Source organism: Boleophthalmus pectinirostris, unplaced genomic scaffold (assembly GCF_026225935.1).
Source record: "Boleophthalmus pectinirostris isolate CB_2022bp ecotype Guang Dong unplaced genomic scaffold, ASM2622593v1 HiC_scaffold_1, whole genome shotgun sequence".
Classification (NCBI taxonomy): domain Eukaryota; kingdom Metazoa; phylum Chordata; class Actinopteri; order Gobiiformes; family Gobiidae; genus Boleophthalmus; species Boleophthalmus pectinirostris.
In genome coordinates, this window is record NW_026570970.1 from 15,816,032 (window position 1) to 15,836,832 (window position 20,801).

At 40.0% G+C, this 20,801-nt stretch overlaps 1 long non-coding RNA gene across 1 annotated transcript in view; it reads right to left on the reverse strand.

Annotated features, from left to right (window-relative positions):
- Positions 1 to 2,143: 2,143 nt before the first annotated feature.
- Positions 2,144 to 20,801, reverse strand: part of LOC129409675 (uncharacterized) — a 51,384-nt gene continuing 32,726 nt past the window's right edge. Inside the window, exons 2-3 of the long non-coding RNA XR_008632521.1 lie at positions 7,259 to 7,384; positions 2,144 to 2,267 (exon numbers count right to left, since the gene is read on the reverse strand). This is a non-coding gene — a long non-coding RNA (uncharacterized LOC129409675). The remainder of the gene's footprint in view (positions 2,268 to 7,258; positions 7,385 to 20,801) is intronic.

A 20,801-nucleotide genomic window follows, 5' to 3' on the forward strand; every position in this document is an offset into this window, starting at 1 on the left:
TGCATGGAAATAAGCTCCCATGAGTATCCATCATCACCTCAAAAAACTGCATGCAGTGGCACAGCTCCAGGTGCTCCGGCAAATTGGGCTTTGGATGTGGAATGGATCAAACTGCAGCTCAATATTCATTATTCGGAGTGACTGTGATCTGCTGCGCTGGTGCGAGCACCCAGGGTAATTGTGTACCTCATTGTGAACGTGTTTGGGCCAAACTTAATCATGATGTCAGGCCGTTAATAAAAGGTTATTACAGGAACAAAGATCCAGGTTTTACATATGTTAGGCAGGGGAGGTCTCCGAGGTAAACAGGGGCGTTCATGACAAATGACGCTCACGCTGGGATCAGATAGTTAACAGCACATCCCTTATTAACCAGGTCTGCATAGATAATTGGCACTTGAGCCTCACGTTTTGAATGTGGTCTGAGCGGTGCCATCTATCACCGACCCGAGCGCGCTGTCACCGCTCCATAATAAGCTCCAGTAACTGATGAATCAAGATTAGGCACATACTTCCACAATCAGGGCGGGGAAAATGGGACACGGGAGGGGCTTGTCTTATTATTTATAACCTTAAAGTGGTACATTTTCTTTAAGGATAGATTTATTCTACTTTAGGAGCTATAGGGGACCCATGACTAACAGTCTCGCTTTAATAACATCTACATAATAGCAAGCAAGGCAATTGATAAAGAAGGTCAATGCTATCATCACAATTTTCACCCCCGCCTTTTCACCTCTGTATTTACATTTTGCCATCTTCTGTGATCCAAGACTCTACACTGAATCATTTAATTAATACAACGCCTTTAGAATTTTTTTTCCCAAAAACTAATGGTATAATTGATAATACCAAGAGGTATATGTAGTAATTCCGAAAGATGTAACAATAACCGAAATATCCTGATATTGTACCACCAGAGGACAATAATATCAAGGGTTGTCACAATATATTGAATTTTAAGTAAAAAAAAAAAAAAAAATCATTATTATGGTGTAGTAACAGCTAAAAACGGAGCTACACAGACTATGATCTTTTGTTTCTTTTCAGTGCAGATAGTATGAAGCAAACTTTTCTATCTTAATTCTTTGGAAAATTAGGATTAACAAGGCTTATTAAAAGGAAAAGTCATCAATTCGTTCTCCCTAAAATATCGCAATAAATACCATATCTTGAAATGAATATCATGACAATATCGTACTGTGAGATTTGCATATCGTTACATAACTAGTACTTAAACACTAAATGTTCTTCAGACAAAAGTTCGTCTACTCAAGTCAAACTCATTTTACAGTACCGTTGGCCCATTGTGACATCTCACAATAGTAGATCATGGGACTAGAACAGAATCTTTCTTCTCTGGACCATTACCAACCATGTCTTGATAATAACCACAAAAATGGACCACTCCTTATTAGTCTTCTACAAGACCAAACCACCTAACAATCCAACGCTGGCCAGAACACAAGCTCCTAGCCGGAGGTAAATATATGTGTATACTATTCTCATTATACTGTATTCCTCATTTGGGTTTGCTAATAACAAGCTCTCACTGACTGAGCAAATTGTTGTTAGAGAATATAATTAGCTGTGGCTCAACAATGCAGAGGCCTATTATGGCTATTACTGCAGACGTAATAGTGTATCAATCAGAATAATAAGAAGAGAGCCCACTTCCCCATCAGAGCCACGTAATGAGATGGACTGTTTCTCAAGTCAGCATTAGAGTCCAGCTTTTCTCAAGTATGGCGAGGCTGAAGCTGTGTATGTGCGTTACCTGGCTGCTATAAGTGGGGATAATTACACATGATGGTCCGGTGATCAGCTAGCAGGTATGGGCCCTACACCTTTACGGCTCCCCTGCTCCGAGCTTGGCACCGTCTCCTCTCCTCTAACTCTGCAGCTGTCCAGTGGGGTGCGCCAAGTCACAGCAGGAGCCTGTAGATTTTAAGGGGAGATAAGAGGGGTACAGGACAGCGGAGGAGGGTAGGGAGGGATGGGGTTTGTTCATGTCTGTACTCACATTACTCACAAGCAGACGGAGCACGCTGCCAGCACCCAGCACAGTCGCCCACACGCCCTGCCCCGGCGCTTAGACCTCACGGTTGGAGGAGATGATGGAGAGAATCTGGCATCCAGCAGGGGGGGTGTGAGGAAGGTCTGCAGGAATCTGGAGCTTCACCTGCATCTCACAGGCCGACCTGGACAACAGCACCTCCCATGGTAGTATCACGTCTCCTTGTTGGGGTGGAGGTAGGATCTGAAATCTGAAAAGTAAACAGTTTCTAGAATTATAATTTAGTTCATTAGCACAAATTGTACCTATTTTTCATATCCAGAAATGCCTAAATAATATAAAATAATTTGTAACACATATAGAAAATCTACTTCACTAACACAGTACAGTAAATATTGTTATATAGTTAGCTTTTATACACATCACTACAAGTCAACAAATATAAAAACTTCAATTTAGGATTGAAAAAATATGGCATTATATAATTATGGATACAATATGAAACTTTAACAAATCAGGACAACATAAAATATTTTGTACAAGTATAGTATGTTTGTGCAAAAACAGATCAGACAGATATATTGACTAGTTTCAGCTTATAATAATAATAATAATAATAATAATAATAATGACACTACTACTACTACTACTACTACTACTACTAGTTACTATTATTATTATTATTATTATTATTTTTTTTTTTTTATTATTATTATTATTATTACAGTATATTTTATTTTATCTATTTTGTATTATTATTATTATTACTTTTTTTTTTTTACAATTTTTATATAGGCCTAAATACAAAGTTTGTAAGACAGTATTAGCTCAAAATCAGAGCTTAAGATAAAGGTCTGAATTTAGGTTTGGACAGACAAAAAAGACTTCTGTTGCAAAAGTATTGAAAAAAGCTATCAAAACAAACATGAGGCTGATTTATTCACAATATGCAAGTTGGAATTTGAACTACATTATACTGGCACTAGATTTATTTTCATTTAAGGCCTAATCAGATCAGACAAATGCTGAGAATAATATTCAGTGTATTAAATAAAACAACAAATAAGAAAGCGCTGTCTCGTTTATCATGAACACTGAGACAAGTTCTTATCCAGACATGATGGCGAGGCGGGCAGGACGCATTACCGCTTTGTGCCTAGTGGGGGCTCTAGTGTACCACACATACTGGCCGCGTGACTGATGCTCTCCATAACTGCTGTTCAGAGCCAGTGGAGCTGATTGTGTTGAGCCTAGACCTTTTGAACTGCCGCCTGTACAACTGATATAAGCATTAACCAAGCTAATGCACAAATCACAATATAAACATTTAAGAGTGAAAAAAACAACAACTGCACAACGCAACTTAACTTAAACTAGTGTGTCTTTGTATTGTATTGTAGTGTAGTGTACTATGTCTGGGTGGGAGATAGGGCTGTTTAAAAGGTTGAGCGGATGCATGTACTACCTGGTCTTTCTCTCTGTGTAGCTTTGTGCCTGTGTGATCTTCCAAGGTGGCGAACAGTACTTGATGAGCCAGCTCTGGAGACCTCTGAATTTTAATGATGTTGGAGATGATATTGTGTGTCCTTCAGCTTGTTATACTGACACAAGCACTCCATAAATCATCATACCTAGCTATCGTAAAATCAATACCAAACTGCTACCTCAGCGCTAACCCGTAATAAGTTTTTCAGGCGTCTAACAGCTTAAACTTTGCTGTAATGCCGTTCGACCTATAGGTTAAGATCAGAGCATGCTTAATTTGTTTTGTAATAGAGACTTTCTTATCCTTAATGAAGCGCCTATTAGGGAAGCTTTTGTTGGCACATTGGTGATCAGTTGGTGGAACAGCCATTGCAATTAAGTTTGAATCTTTGTCCTGGAGCTAAAAAAGAAAGAGAAATAAAAAGACGGCAGGGGAAAGGAGAGAAAAGCTCCAACGGTCAATAAATGTTAATCCAGTCAGGAGTCGTCTGCGCTTTGAACAGGAGTCATGCTGCTTTTTTTTTTTTTTTTTTTCACATGCACTCCCCTGCTCCCAAAGAGAGGCCATCCCTAAAGGATAGTGCCACAGATCCTGAGACCAGACCTGCACCCACTAATAAGAGCCCATGTGTAAGCAATGCTGTACAAATTAAACACATTAGAGCAGGCTTTGAGCAAAACCCAAAACACATGTGTAAAGGCTACGCATATGTTTTCTGATTTTTGTGTGTGGGTGTATTATAGCCTATGCACCAGTCATGTATGAAAAGTCCCTGAATATTCCTGTCTAAACCGTCAGTACAACACAGCGCCATGCTTAAGTCTAATGCTGTGTAAAAAGTTGCAGAAAAACTTTAGACAAATATTGATATCAAATACAGGAATTTTGTCAATTGCCAAATCACAATGCAAATCTCCAATTTTGAAGTACGAATAAAATCACAGTTGAACAAATGACTTTATGTTGCTAATGCAGCTTAATGACAAAATTATATCTGGGAGATGTTGCAGTGTTTATTTGTAACTGTATTTATTTATTTATATTTTATTTCATACACTAATTTTATCTCACCTCTGATGGTTTTCTATAGCCACATTTCATCACATATGGATCTCCAGTACTTTAATTCTTTCTTGGATAAAAAACAAACAATTTAACAGATATGAACCTAGAAATTTCAACGTAACATCTAAAATAGAGAAAGCGGACGGCGAATGAATACACAATATTGAGAAAAGCGGCTTGTATTCTCCATGCTTTTATCTGCATACACTTTATCCCAGACAAGATGCAAATCACTAACAAAAACTACAAAATGACAAGCCTCATGTAACCTCCTCGAGCTTGTGTTGTTGCTTTTTTTCCACAGAATGATAGCTATAACTGGGACAGTTTTCAAGAGACACACAACATATGTAAAAGCCTTTTGCACAGGAGAGAAGCCATTGCCACAATTTCTGGAGCGTAAACAGCTTATGAAAGTCAAATGGATGTGTGGCATAATCTGACACGCAGAGACGCCGCATCAGAAAACATCCCCTAACAAACCGGCTCCGCACCCACATCACCCACAACAGTTGCATGTTTTGAATCACTCCACAGGTGAGAGACGTGCAAAATTACATTCTCCGCGTTAAATTATGCTACAAATGTTGGTTTAAAATGGGCCATGACCTCTAACTTTCCAAAGATTATGCATCTTGGTACTGCAATTAGCTTGTAAGTAATGCTGTTTTAATTTGGGCAGAGGGAACGCCCACACACCCAGGGTTTGCTGATTTACACCCAGTGAGAGGTGGTGACCAATTGTCCGAGGTGCGGCTGGCTGACCCTGAAACATCTGTGTTTATGGGCTCTGCTTTGATTAGACAGAAGACAGCGCAGGGAGAGGAAGAGGAGGGAGATCTGCACAAGAGCATCCTGAATATCTGACTTTTGAATGGCAGGGAGAAACTGTCAAAATTGAAACAAACACCTGGCTAATATAAGAACATCACTGTTTTAGATTCATTTAGATGATGAAGCGAATAAACATACACTGTATCTGTATATAATTTTTGCAGTGAATTTAGATTACTGTCAAAAAATAAAAAATACTTTCAAGAATTTAAATATTTTATATTTCATGTTTCTAAAGACATGACATTATTATTTTTTATGATTGCTCATGATATCTAATACCCCATTTTTTTAAACATTTTATAATTTATAGGCCTAATAATCTCACTGAAAAAGTAAAATAACACTATTATAATATGTTTAAACATTCATTAGTATGGTACATTTGTTACCTTCAAAGATCGTACAGAAATCTAGTTGTATTTGCCATGCCATACCTTTTACATGTAAAAAAAATCATTCATAAAGTATATTTTTGCCAGTGAATTTTCTGTTTGAAGTTCTATCTTTGTTTTAATTGATATGAAATATTGTATTAATTTACAGTGAACTTTTATTTAATTATTTTATTTTATACAAACAGAAATCTGCTTTTTAATAATATTTTGGGGTTTATCTTATTCCACACAGACATTACTATCCGCATACCAATAAATGAAGGTGTGTTTTCTCTTTTTAAATAAGGCAGCCTCGCTCATTTGTGTTGCTTCTAGAACATAATAGAACAATAAATCCCTGATATTGATTTTTAATATGAAATCAATAGTGCCAGAGGATGATGCATGTTGTTAGGTTTAATTTAACTTCATGTCACCTTCAGCACTCAGTTACTTTACACCAAGAGAGGCAGATGTGAATCTATAGCTGGCGAAGCGATTTTGGTGAGAACAAGTCTTTTTTCTATTTTATTTTAAATGTATTATTTCTTTAGACACGGGGCAAATTGGAGCTGTCAGCGGCGTCCCGTGTGATCCCTGCGACTCTGATGGGGCTGTTAGGGACAGGCAGGCCAGAGCGGGGCAGGACGGGGGCAGGAGGGGGGCAGGAGGGGGCAGGGGGAGGGGAGAGCAGCGGCTGTGTGGGTGGGGCGGGTCACTACCAGCATGACCTACCACCTCGGACTGAGCTCTGAAAAGTGCAATCCTGACCCTAACACCAATCCTTCTCTGTCAAACAAGGAAAAATCACTAACAAGTCTGTTTCATTTAGTTAAATTGGAAAATATGGAAAACAAATACATACAAATTTTCAGTTTAATTTGAAAATATCAATAAACTAAATTCTTAACATCTGCAATTTGCTTTGGTCTTATATCAGCTACTATACTTCTCCATTTTTTTTTGTTTACTCATGCCCTATTTGAACAAGGAAGTGATTCTCAATGCTTAACAAATTAATTTCCCTATTTTTTGACTCTTTTTACATAACAACACAGGACTACATTAGATTAGTTATAATAGTGTATAAATAATGTTACAAAAATATAAAAATACGACCTCTTATATAGCTGAAATACATTTACTATACATGTTTTTCATTTTTCATGAACACAATACTTATACCTTATTTGTCACTTATTTGTCCTTTTGTAATTATATTTATTGTGATGTATGAGCAAATCATTTCTTTTGTGGATCAATAAAGTTTGTCTAAGTCTAAGAATTTCTACTTCAAACTAACTCAAAATTTTAAGTACATTCAAAACTATAAATAAACTGGTTTTGTCATCACAGTGGATAGAGACAGCCCAGTGTAACTTCAAAATAGTGTTATAGAGTAATTCATTATTTAATTACTTATTCATATGTTTGCAAAAAAAAAAAAAAAAAAAAAAAAGCACCCCTGATGTCTCATACCTTGCATAAAAATGGCAGTGGATCTAAATTAGAGCCCTGTAGCAGTGACCCTCTTCAACACATGGATGTAGTTTTTCACAATTGTATCATGTGGCAGAAAGTCCAGTGTCGCCCTTTGTGGAGCATCTGCAGAGGAAAAAACACAGATAATAAAGGTCTGTTTATGATGAGTCTCCAGCCCACAGCCACAAAAACTTAAGAGAAAAGATCTATCAAGAGGTGGGAATTACACTGCCCTGTGCGACTGCAGGGAAAAATGAAGCAGGCATTTGTGAGCTAGCTGGTAACATAACCTTCAGAAACATCCTATTTTTCATTAGAGTTGTGTCAGACAGCTATGCCTTTAATAACATTCATCCCCGCACCAAGGAGAGGATAACTCAAGCTTTAGCACATAATGAATGGGAGAATAGGCCGAGAAGCAGGGCTGCTCTGCTGTATCCACCGCAGCACCACCACCACCATGCAAATGAAGGGTGCAGCTTCTGGAGGTGGCTCTCTAATGTGGCCCTGTTAATTACTGTGATTAGAGGGAGGGTGAGCACATACGACTAACAAGCCACATCCTAATGATCTGTGCATTTGAAACTGATCTTCCTCCATAAAAACATGTCAGGAGCCCGGCGAGAAAATTGCAAATTGCCAAATTTGCTGACAGAGTGGAAATATTTCTGCTGACTACGTGCCGCCAGCCGGTGATGGATGCATTCTTGACACAGTCTTGGTGTTTAGACTTAAGAAATAATGAGTATCAATGTCCCCGGCGCAGAATATGTAAAGATGAAGGAGCGCTGGGTGGCTTTAATTAAGGCGGACTGAGGCAGGAGCTGCTTTCAAACAGACTGACCCGGCATGATCAGCTTCTTATTGCTGTCATTTTTGTGCTGAATTATAGAGCTGAGGTACGGCTAGTGCTTTAATAAGACCGACATAATGTCACCCAGTGAGCCAGAGGCAGACAGCCTGATGCAAATGCAGCCCACGGACAGATCTCTGATTTCAGAAACACTGGTTACTGCTACACAGAACTACATGTACGGACAGAGAGAGGAACTGGCTCACATGGTTTTGTGCAATTGGTTTTCACTGCATCATTACAACTGTGGGGGGTGTGGGCACTTATTGTTTCCACAGTCAAGTCAAGTATTTTGTTTTTACAAATGCCCTCAGGCAAGTTCCCTCTCCCACAACCAGAGGGGGAGAGAGCGCTTCTCATACCAAAAGCAAACCAAAATATCCCCTATTATGTCTGTGATGCATCAAATCCCTTTTGTGGCCTTCAAGTGGAGTTTCTCCCTAAAATCTGAAGGGCCACACGGTCAATATATGAAACACCCGAGGCCACGTCCAAGCTAATACTCCATACTCCTCACACTTCTCTCCACTGCGTCGTACAAGCTCCAGACTCCTCTTCTCAAAGTGTATGCTCTTGAGGACAAATCAAAGGCTCTATTTTACTAATGTAGCACTGAGCAAACTGTGAGGTGGCTTCAGGGATAACGAGGGACTGCGGAGATATGAAACAGACAGGCTGATGTGCATAATTAGGACAGAAAGTTTCAGTGATGCCAATGACACTCTACGGGAAATAGGATCATTAAGTTCTATATAAAATCTCCCCATGTACTGGCTATATTAAACTACTCATTCCTTCATCCTTTTATTACAACTCCTCGTGTCGTTACAACAAAGCTTTTTCAAAGTTAAGGTGCAGCTCTTACTTCGGCGTTAAAGAAATGTCAGTTTAACTATCTTTATAACTACCCATGAATACATTTAGGATAATTGCATCGGTGACCCGGCGGAGAGAGATACATGGATTCTTCTCGTCTCCTCTGCCCACTCGTAGTCCCTCTCAGAACGCGGCCCCCATGTTTGCGAGGACGAGTGCGTGATCGTTCTGATAACATGACAGGACGTCCTTATAGGTGCGGAGGTGTGCCTGCAACTCAGCGCATAATGAGACGCAATGGCCGTTAACAGGCCTTTGAGGGAGATATCATGCTATGTTGCTCTATTATGATTAGGTTTCTCCTTGACAATATGAAAAGATCAAATCAATAGCTACTGAGATTTGGATGATCCGCCAACCGCCCCCATCTCTCGCCGGGCTCCGTCGAGATCATCTGACACCACCGGGCCTTCCTTTAGCACTGCTGTGAAAATATGTATCTTCGATTAGCGAAACGGTAAAACGAAGCACCAGCGATTTGGCCCCCCTCCCAAAAAGCTGTTGTGCTGGTGATGACTGGATGCATTGTGTTCCACTTTAAAGCAATTCAATTAGGAGCCATTAGTCCTCTGAGTGATTACCAGTGGCCTATCGATACAGACGAAGGACACGCTAATTAAAGGGCATTTAAATGTTCTTGGGTGCGGAGTAATGGGGAGAAACGTAGCATTTAAAGCGCAGTTTAGAGGAAAATATCCATGCACCCCAAATGACCGCCGTAGCATGTTCACTCTGGTCTCCGCAAATTCCCTTTATAGATGTATACAGAGAAATAGCTCCCAAGGGTACACTCAAATGTGGTCATACAGCAGTCACAAGTAGCGCGCCGTCCTGCCTGAATGGAGACGCAGAATCACATCTCACAGATCAAAATGAGAGAGGTAGATAAACAGCAAACTGATGTAGAATTATAGCTTGTATTTATCGCGCATATGTGAAATTAAACAGGAGCGTTGCACTAAAAGCAAGGTGCGGATTATCTTTCTTTTTTAATTGACTGTCACGGTGAGATCTCAGAATTCATTGTACGTGATGGATCGGTACTTTCACTGCCTATCATGAAGTTAATTTCATTCTTAGACAAATGGTGGTAATTACGCTGAAGGAAGGTAAGAATTTGCGAGCTGCTTTTTATATCATGGACGCTTTACAGTTTGTTAACAGAATTACACGTCATAAGAAGGAATAATCAAACACTATGCATAATGCGCATCACCAAAACACAGGCTACACAAATGATAATACAAATAAGACAAAATGACAGATACCTGCTCAGTATAACCTCACGGTGCAGGATAGAATAATATAAGAAAGTATGTGTGGCACTTAAAGATTCTATGTTACACAAAATGGATTCTTGTGAGCTTTAAGTCATGTTATAATGCTGTTACCTCCTGCCCATTGTTGTGTTTTTTTTCATTCACAGATGTGTGAGTAATCCTAGTCTGTCTACAAAGCATGTCATGTAGTGATAGTTTTCAAGTTAGCACCTACCTTTTAGTTTTGTTCAGTAGAAATTGGCAATTCCAGGGCAGGTATGATCCAAATGACACTAGTGAAGGTGTATGGAGTTTAAAAACACAGTGAAACACTTTCTGTATTACAACATGACATCACAAGGTGGAAGAGAGTGTTTTCTGTGAGAGAAGAACAAGATTTGTGAGTTAAAGATGTGTGAATGAAACAAAAGACAACTCTGTGTATGTTTTTGAAGAGAAAACAGTGTTATCAATCAGAAAATACTAATATGGACCCTTTAATTAGAAATGGATTATAAAAAACTCCAACATTTATTTACATTTCTATCAAGTCTGGACACATTTAATTTGATCACAATTCATATTTACTAACTTTATTTCTATAGCAAAATGTAAAAAGTTCATACAGTCCTGTGATTGGTTTGATTCAATTCAGTGTGACTGAGACTGACCAATGGGAGGGGAGAGGGTGGGAAAAAATAAGTTTGAACAATGATCTGCATTAAACAGAAGACTGAGTTTTTTTATTACAATATGATGAATCCGATATCACTGAAAGAGCACTTTGTCCCAGGAATCAGATCACTATTACATTTTTATCATAACCCTACACTTATACAAACACAACTACAATACATAAGTTTAACCATAGTTGCCGAATATATATGTAATAGTAGTAGCAGTAGTAGTAGTAGTAAAATAGTCGTAGGGGTAGTAGTAGTAAAATAGAAGTAGTTAAATTGGCAAATGTTAAGGATGCAATTTCTAAAGTACCATCATTTCCTACGCAAACAACAAATATTCTGCATAAAAACTGCCAAGCCTGTTGTTTAGATCTGCACAAACTTTATGTTCTAAAATCTAATTCTTGTATAAGTTCGTCAGTTCATATTTCAGACTTTTTTTAAAATTCAATTAGAAAAGTTGATATTTTTCCCAAATTGTTCTGCCCCAGTACTAGCTGTATTTCTATATAGCAGTAGATATAAAAGCATGTAGTATTAATTGGACTATACTCTTAATATTACTAACTTTATTGCTAAAATATTTAAGGGCATTTATGTGTGTGTGTGTATTGAGTTACCGACTAATTATAAAAGTCAAAATATATATAATTTGTATTTTTGTGCAATCTAATCACAGATGTAAAACAACTACAATACACAGGCTTGCAAAATATACTTGCTGTAGTTGTAGTAGTAGTAGTAAAATCTCGTAGTATTCATTGTACTTATAATGTCTACTACTTAAAGGGCTTATATTACACTGTTTTCTGATCTGTTATAATGTTTTTTCCTCATCGCAAACTTACCTGGAGTTGTGTTTTGTTTCATTCACACGTTTAACACGCAAATCCAGCATATTTAGGATGAGTTCTTCTCTCAGACAGAAAACACTCATACAGGAAGTGCTCCACTGTGTTCATACACCTTCAGTAGAATCATTTGGATGATTTCAGTCCTGGAATTGCCAATCCCTACTGAAACTTAAGTTACGTTTATATGATGATGGTCTGAACAGAAGACGCAAAAGTGGTGTCGTGTCTTCACTTCTTATTCCACGTTTAGATGAGCATTTTCGGGAGGAAATCTGCATGCATACGGTGATGCAAAAGTGTGTGGTATTCGATTGGGAATGCATGCCATCCAACATGTTTGTTTCTGTGTACTGTATGTATGTGACGTAAATGTGTACGCGATGTGAGCAGAGTTTTGCGTCTTGGGCAGTGTAGATAGAAATGCTACGGCTTTTTGCATTTTTAAGCCCCAAAAACGCCATCACCGGCTAAAATATTTTTACGATAAAATATTTTGGTGTTTTACCCACAAATGTTCTCCTGTAAACAGGCCCTAAAGGTAAAAGGTAGCTGCTAACTTGAAAACTACCACTACACGACATCATTAGGTGGAACAGAGCACTTTGAACTATGGAGATGTAGACCAAATAATAATAAAGAGTTACTCAGACATGTGTGAATGAAATAAAACACAAATCTAGGTATGTTTTTGAGAAGGTAATAACATTATTACACGACTTTAAATCTCACAAGAGTAAATTTTGTGTAATATAGAACCTTTAAAATGTCACAATATGATACTGTTTACTTCTGAGCTCACGTAGTACCACATGACAAGGACACCTGGCTCTAATGCAGAGACTGGAGCTTTGTGTTAACATAGTGAGGGAGTTATTGATTAAAGCATGATAAGAAGAAGCCCAAGTCCCCAAGCCGAGTCTCCTTGCACAGCCATGATTAAATATGCTGCACCTACACTATATCTCACAGAAATGCAAACCAGATGCCCGTACTGCTGTGGATACGCCAAATGATCTCCCTCACTAATGAAGAATCAAAGAGTATGAAGGGCCTGGAAGCTAAACCAGCCTCTGCATTATCGCTCCCTTAAACATCACAGTAAATATAGTCCATAAGCAGCTCCCCGGCGCGATGAATCAGAACCTTGTCCCAAATCCAAAACTTGTGATTAACTTTGAATTATTTGGGACAGTCAAAGTAAATCACACTATTATTACCTCTGCCTAGGGGGGTTCTCTTTTAGATCCTGTGCATTTGAAGGTCAGCGCGATTATGATTAAGAATAATATGGCATTACTGTTTTACAAGAATAACTACTGCAAAGGCTTTACAGACACTATGCACAAAGGACAAAGCCTACATTTTAGAACAAGGAAATGTAAAGTAGTTATTAAAAAGGACATAGTTAGCGTACTGTTTATAAATGTTCTGATTGCAGGACTGGTTATTCCACATCATAATACACAAAAAAGAAAATTAATAGAAATCTTTAAAGGTCCTATATTACACACAATAGTCTCCTGTGAGCTTTTAGCCATGTCAGAATGTTGTTAGCTCCTCAAAAACATACCTGGTTTTGTTTTATTCACACTGCATTATTGAGTTGTCTACATCTCCAAAGCTCAAAATGCTCTGTTCCACCTTGTGATGTCATGCAGAGGTAGTTTTCAAGTTAACAGCTACCTTTTATATGCAGGATTTGTGTATGTTAAACATGTGAATGAAACAAAACACAACTTCAGATATGATATAGATATAATAGATATTATAACAGATCAGACAACAGTGAAAAACTGTCAATTTGAAATTCGTTGCATCACAATTTGAAAGTATTTGTAAGTACAAGTAAAGTAATTAAATGATATCATTGCAAGACAGTAATGCCTGAAGATATCCATCATATCTTTTCTGCCTCTAGAGGTCAGAAATGGATGATAACTGACAATATTTTTGGCTTGGTTTATGCCATTAAGCTTATGTTATAATTTGTTGTAGTTATAAAGTACAGGGTTTATAGGCTATACGACGAGGGCTTAAGGAATGAAGCATTTACTCCTACACTAAAAGAGCCATTTTGATCTTATTGAGTGTTTTTGTCGACTTAAACTAAAGCAAATCAGATATAAAGCAATATACACAGCAGTTTGTATTATACGTGCTTTAGAATGAGAACAAATTACGAATGTTCCTGTCAACAAAACAAAATATTGTATCTTTTGACGGCAAAGTCCTCAAAATGGCATCTATAAACGAAACTGGAAGTTGCATAAATACATTTTCTAAGCATATAGTAGGTGCTAATGTTTGGGATAGCGTAAAGGTGCTAATGTTTAGGACACATTCAATGAGAGTGAATAAATGAAGCCTTAAAACACTGTCGGCTTTACTGTGTGTAACAAAAGATATTTATGGCAGCATTATGTCCTGTATAGTGTCTTTTCTTCATCTTAATAAACTCGTCGTCCTTGGCCATGAGCGATCTGATTGGTCCTCACACATGTATTTTCATTTAATGGGAGTTTTTTTTTCAGTCAAATGACTCATTATGTGATGATATCTATCTTGCTTTTCATAGTCTAATTTTGCATGCCAGCAGCATTCTTGAGTGTTAGCAGTGCGGCTGAAATAACAGTGAGAAATGTCCCCTTGGCGTGACTTTTATTCCTCACCTTATTCCCAATGTCATTCATTTGCCACTGAAGGTAACAAGCCTTTTCCACTGGCTGCTCTGTAACGGCAGACCTTTAATAGCCATTTCCCGGTGTGCGCGGGGAGAGAGGGGGACATGTTTATTTGTGCCTCTCTGCTCCACTCACCAGCCCGGGCTCCATAGTGATTCATGGGCCTGACAGATGCCTGCTGCAGCTGGATCTGTCCTTGATCATCCCAAAAGCCTGGACAGCACTGTCATTCACCATTGCCCAAATTATCTCTGTATTGACTGCAGACCCCTCTGTGACAGCGCCGTAATGGCTAATTACCCAGGATGCTTTGGGTACTTTTAAACCCCAGAGTGTTCTCCTTGCTGTCTGCTGCTGTGACTGTGAGGCGGTGAGGGCCAGTGCTACCCACATGCAGCCCCACCTGAGTACCTCAGCTAAGGACCGGAGCAAAATGTCACACAGCCACAAACACAGTCTTTGGTTTGCCCAGAAATATGTAGTGATGCTCAAATAACAAAACACTTTTCTAGTGGTCTCTCCCAGGCTGTCGCTCGTGACATGTGATAGGAATGAAATGTGCACATAAATTACCATTTACGCTTTGTCTCCTCATGTTGCCTTCTGCCGATGTCGGGGGAATTACTTTGTGGAACTCACCAAGTAAATGATCAAAATCAGTCATGTTCAACTTACAGCCTGACTTAAATCATTCTCGCTTTGTAAATATCAATATGTGAGCCGAACATACAACGCTGACGCTGCACAGCTGAAAGTTTAGTTAAATCTAACAATTACAAGATGGTGCTAGACTTGAAGAGGGGGATGACATAGAGAAGAAAAAAGAAAGACAGGAGGAAGGTGAGGGAAAAGCGCTTACAAAATCCCATCCTGACTCTTAGAGAAGATGATGAGCTCCCTGGAGAGTGGACAGAGCAGAGAGTAGAGCAGCTCCTCCTCACCAAGACCCAGTCATTTGCCACATCCTGTCCACACAGCCACCATCAAGCTACTGTCTTTAATTACCAGGATAACAACCCCATCCTCTCCTGTTAGCAGCCCGCATCGTCAGGGCCCAGGCTCGGGTGCTCCTCCTCCCCATCGCCGTGGAAATGGATGACCAGTGCTGTTGTCTGGACATAGTGGACGAATGGGCACCAAATAAAGTGATAAAAGCTGAGCGAATGGCTGTGCCTCAGTTAGCAGCTGTGATATTGATGGACAAGGCCACGATAATGACACCCGGGGCTCACCTGGATAAACTAGTGCTTCTGACAGGCCTGTTAAACCCATACACAGGGGACCAGGCTTCATATGAGCCCACCACCGCGAGGGGCTGCGGATAATAATGTAATGCACTAAGTATGTTGACAAGGCGGAGCTTTGATTTCACCAAAAAATAAAAAATACAAAACTCAATAAAGTGATTAATTGTATTTTCCAATCTACTATCTATTTACATGACATATTATCAGAGTGGCACTACTAATATTAGGATGTAATTTGAGTGCTAGGTTAGAAAGCACGTGGGTTTCTAGGTCTGTTCCATGTAAAATTTCAAATAAAAATTATTTATATAATTATGTCTTATTTGACACTAGTCTCATGCTGTATTTGCTACTTATTTTTTATACATTTTTTACCATTTATATATTTATTATCTTTGTTATTATATTTATTGTGATGTGTGAGCTACTGTGTCCAAAGAAGTTTCCTGTCAATAAAGTCTAAGTCTAAGAATATGTTTTAAGTGTCCTCTTATGTAAGAATTACAGTAAAAATGCTAAGCGAATGCACACGCAGCATGTTTGATTACATCACTCATGGACCTATAGGGGCCACGGCCTTTGAGTCTGGCCGTTGTCTGTCAACCTCACGATGGCGTATTGTCTGCCTCAGCTCTATTTGCATTGGCTTTTGCATACGTATGCTGCACCAATGCATCCTGACTCTACAAAACCAAAACAAAGAGGGATAGCCAGCACTGACAGCAGTGCTGTTCCTCTGGAGCAGTGAAATGAGAGCGAAGCTGGTGACAGGGCTGAATTAGTGGTGTGTCTGTATGCTGCAGCAGTGGGAGGGTCTGCTGGTCCAGGGGGTGAAAGGGTTAGGGGGTGTGTGTCTGTGTTACCAGTCACCTGCTGCTAAATCCTATTAGCAAGGCCTGGGGGTTAAACCAACCATCACCATTAAAGGCCTGTCAGGGGAAAGCCCACAAATAATAGGGCTGATCGCTACAACTCACAAATAATAAGGTGCTTTGATAGAGGATAATCAATTAGTGGTAATAGGACAGCACTTGACATTTGAGGCTGAGGCTCAAAAGGAAAAGTGGAATGAGATAAAAAGTGACCAAGCCATTTCATTAGAAGATGATTTTAAACCAGGAGAAAATAGACATTGTGTGGGCCAGCTTCTTACAGCATAAGATTTTTCTTGTATTATCTTTTATCATATTTTTGTTTTTAGGCAAAGAAACAGGTTCGGTGAGCTTTTAGACAGGGAAAGTGGGAGCCGAAGTCTGCAAGGATAAGTGTATCAGTATAAACATGTCCATATGTTTACCAAACTGTGGCAAACTAAGTGGGCATAAAGTGGCAAAGCCAGTGTTAAATGAGATGAGAAGTGACAGTTTACATCTCCAGCCACAATTAACACATTGATGGCGTTTTTCGCCGGGCCCCTCACAGTGATAATGCCTGTTGTCAAATCTGTTTAGCACGCCAAATCTCCTGGAGCCTTCAGCTAGGCAGCAAGCTTTTGACAGATTGAAGGTTCAGAGATAGGCTATCATGACAGATGGAAGCTGGCATCGATGTTCAGCTCTGGCCAATCACAGGGGACCTGCCCCCCTGATTCTGCGGGCCAACCTTCCCCCTCTGATGGGAGCAGGGGATGGCATTGTTAAGCAGTGCATCTGTGAGACTCAGTCTCTCTGATGGAAGCATAAGGCAAAGAGCTCTCAAGCAAAAGACGGCCACTGCTGTAAGCGCATTTCAGATATGATGGGGCTAGCTCCAGGGAATAGACAGAAAAAGTTTGAAAGATTCTGAGGAGCAGAGGAAGACCCTGGAGAGAGGGAAGCGATTGCGGCAAGCTTCAGCTCTTCAGTAATGCCATCATTAAATTTGATGATCACTTTAAACGCTCACAAACACTGTGCAGTCACACTACACTGGAGTCTGACAGACACATTTACTTGATCACTCTAATTAGCAAATGACATTTTTCATCTGACCAGCTGAATCTCACCTGTTAAATACTCAATAATGAGTAAAAATCAATTTGTATAACCTTAGCTTGTGTATGAAGTCCACACATACCACAGAATGATTACCCTTAATGAGATCCATCTGAAAAGATGGCACAGGAGAAACTCATTACACTGAGCCTGTTCTAATCAGACAGGCTTATAGGATTCTGCAGACATCAGAAATTGTTGTGAAAAAGAAAAATACACCGGGGCCTCTGAAACAGAGGAAGGGACTGCATAATGAAGTATCTGCCATGTGCTGATGATATCACCAGTGTTAATGATCACGATAATGACAGTTCACACAGCACCCAGTTGATTTACAATACACCTACTGTGAGACGCCACTGTGACAAACACAGCAGAAAGCACCACAGAGCAAAACTGTTTAGTGGAGATTAAAAAGCCATAACTTGGACCCAGCAGACACTTTAGTTTGCATCTGAAAAAGAGCTGCTTGGTGGCACCACTAAAATGTAGATAACTTTGCAATATATGCAGTGCGTGGGCTTCCTCACTGGCAGCCAGAGCTCTAAGTTGTTTGGTCTCTCCCTCCCTGTTTAGGCGAACACATTGTTGATTCAGACCCATCATGTTGAGGCTTGAGGTCACCCTGTCTCAGGCTTGGCTAGTTAGCAGCAGCCCACCTGATGGCCCAGAGGAAATCACAGCAGCAGCACTCACAGGAGAGGGCCTGACAGCCGGGCCCCGCACCGGAGAGGGGTCCATCCGGGGGGGGGGGGCAGGGAGAGGGTCAGCATGGGGGAGGGAGAGAGGGGAGAGACACAATGTTAGAGGCACTGCTGCGTTTAAGGAGAGTCCACACAGAAAAACTACAGAAAAGTAGTGTTGAGCGGCTCACTTTGTGGGTGGTAAACCAGAGAACAGCGAACAATGAGGGAGAAAATGGTGCAGAAAGGTCCAGTGACTAAAATCTTTTGTGTTTCCAGTTGGATTTTTGAACGAAATAAAAGAGAGCTAAATATGGACCTATACAAGGGGCTAGTTTAAGTCAAAACACAAGCAAAGTCGCTGTGTAAATGAAACGAGGCATCAGTGTAAGTTATCCTGAGCACTGGTGCTGCTCCAGCCGCTGTAAAATGGTGTGATGAACAGCAGACATTTCCAGTTCACAAGTCTCCCAGTCTCTCCTGAGAGTCTGCTTCATCCCTATTATAGCCAATAATAGCCCATTGTAGTCAAATGCTCTTTCTCTTCACTCTGACTGAATGAGGACACATTATTTACTGAGAGGAGACAATGCTAATACACAGAAAAGGTGCTGACAGGAGGAGGCCAGGAATCAGAGGTTTTTGCTCCAAAAGGACATAACACTTTATATTTAGAGTTGTTTTAATAAGATCCACAGTCTGACCATAAAACTCCTGCCACACATTAAACAGGAAATAACACTTCAGAAAATTAACTATGGCTAATGATTCTGTGCTAAATGTAGTGGTTTTGTCATCGTTTTTGTAAACTCTCATTGGGCCGTTTATTGTTCTGTGCCGCTTTCTGGTCTAAAATTCGATTTGAAAAAGACAAGTGAAAAGAAGGTTAAAAAAACACAAACCCAGCATATTGAATATAGCAGCTGTCCATTTAAACTAGCTTCCAAGAGCAGATCAAATCTCTTTGTACTGAAATGCCGTGACCACTTCCTCCTGTTTTGTGCTCTTGTCCACAGGCATCTGGAGACACATTCCACACTCAAAGCCACACACCATTACTGCAGTGGGTGCAGCTACAGCACAGAATCTTATTATCTAAGTTGGTTCAGCCTCATTAGCCGTTCTATGCATATTAATGGATGGGAAATGGAAAACTATACCCCATTTAAGAGCAACACACGCTCCAAGTGCAGGCGTCTTTGAGCTCGTAGCACATAACTCACTCAGCAAATTGCAATGATGGGGCTCCTGGCAGAACCCCGCTGTTTCCTTTACCCACAAGCCCCTGTCCTCTAGCTGAGCCGGCGTTCCATTAACCTGCAGTGTGTTCAGGCGCCATTATGGCTCTAATTATGGCACACACTGGGCTTCTTCTACACTGCCCTGTCACCAAGGCCAGGGTCGTCCACAGTGCCCCCAGAGTCCCAGAGGAGGAGGTGCACTAATCTTGGATGCATTGAAGCTGGCTTTGTTGACTTAGGAGGGCTTATGTGCCACGGTCACGACTGCATTACACGTAAGACCTTAAGTTTCGAGTCTGTGAAGGAGAAAGGAGCAAATTAGACTCTTCTCATCTACCTTATCAGATTGCATCAGTCAAAGGAAGGCTGGGATAAGTTGGGATAGAAAGTCTTTGTGTCCACTGTGTCATTTATTAGACTTAAAGGGCCCATATTACGCCATTTTCTGATCTATGTTATAATGTTGTTTCCTCATCACAAACATACCTGGAGTTGTGGTTTGTTTCATTCACACGTTTATATTTTCATGCTCATATTTAGGCTCTGTTCCACCTTGTGATGTTATGTGGTAAACCAGGAAGCACTCCACTATGTTTTTAAACTCATACACCTTAACTCATTTGAATAATTTCTTCCCTGGAATTGCCAATCTCTACTGAACTAAAGGTAAAAAGTAGATGTTAACTTAAAAGCTACCACTTCATAACATCACAAGGTGGAACAAGGTGTAGATAGACTAACAAACCAGGATTTCTCAAACATATGTGAATGAAACAAAACACAACCCTCGCTATACTTTTGATGAGGTGACAACATTACAGCATGACTTAAAGCTCACAGAATTCATTTTGCATAATTTTTTTTAGGCCACAACAAAAGGACACTGTATTTGAAAACCTATATAGACTCAGTCCACCTGCCAACAGACCAATGGAGACCTTAGCTCCAGAAACAAATAAAACCTCTGTCCAGTGTCTCATTATCCATGAAAGTATCTCCTCGCCTTCCTCTGTCTAATCAAAGCGGAGGAAAACACTAGAACATGCGGAGAAATTCCTACACAAGGGAGATTGAAAGAGTTCCCTCAGCACGGAGCATTGTTCGCTCACAGAGAGTGGAGGTAAGGGGCTGCTCTGGCAGGTGCTGGGCCTGTCAGCGCAGTAGATGAGCTCCATGCTGGATAACATCTT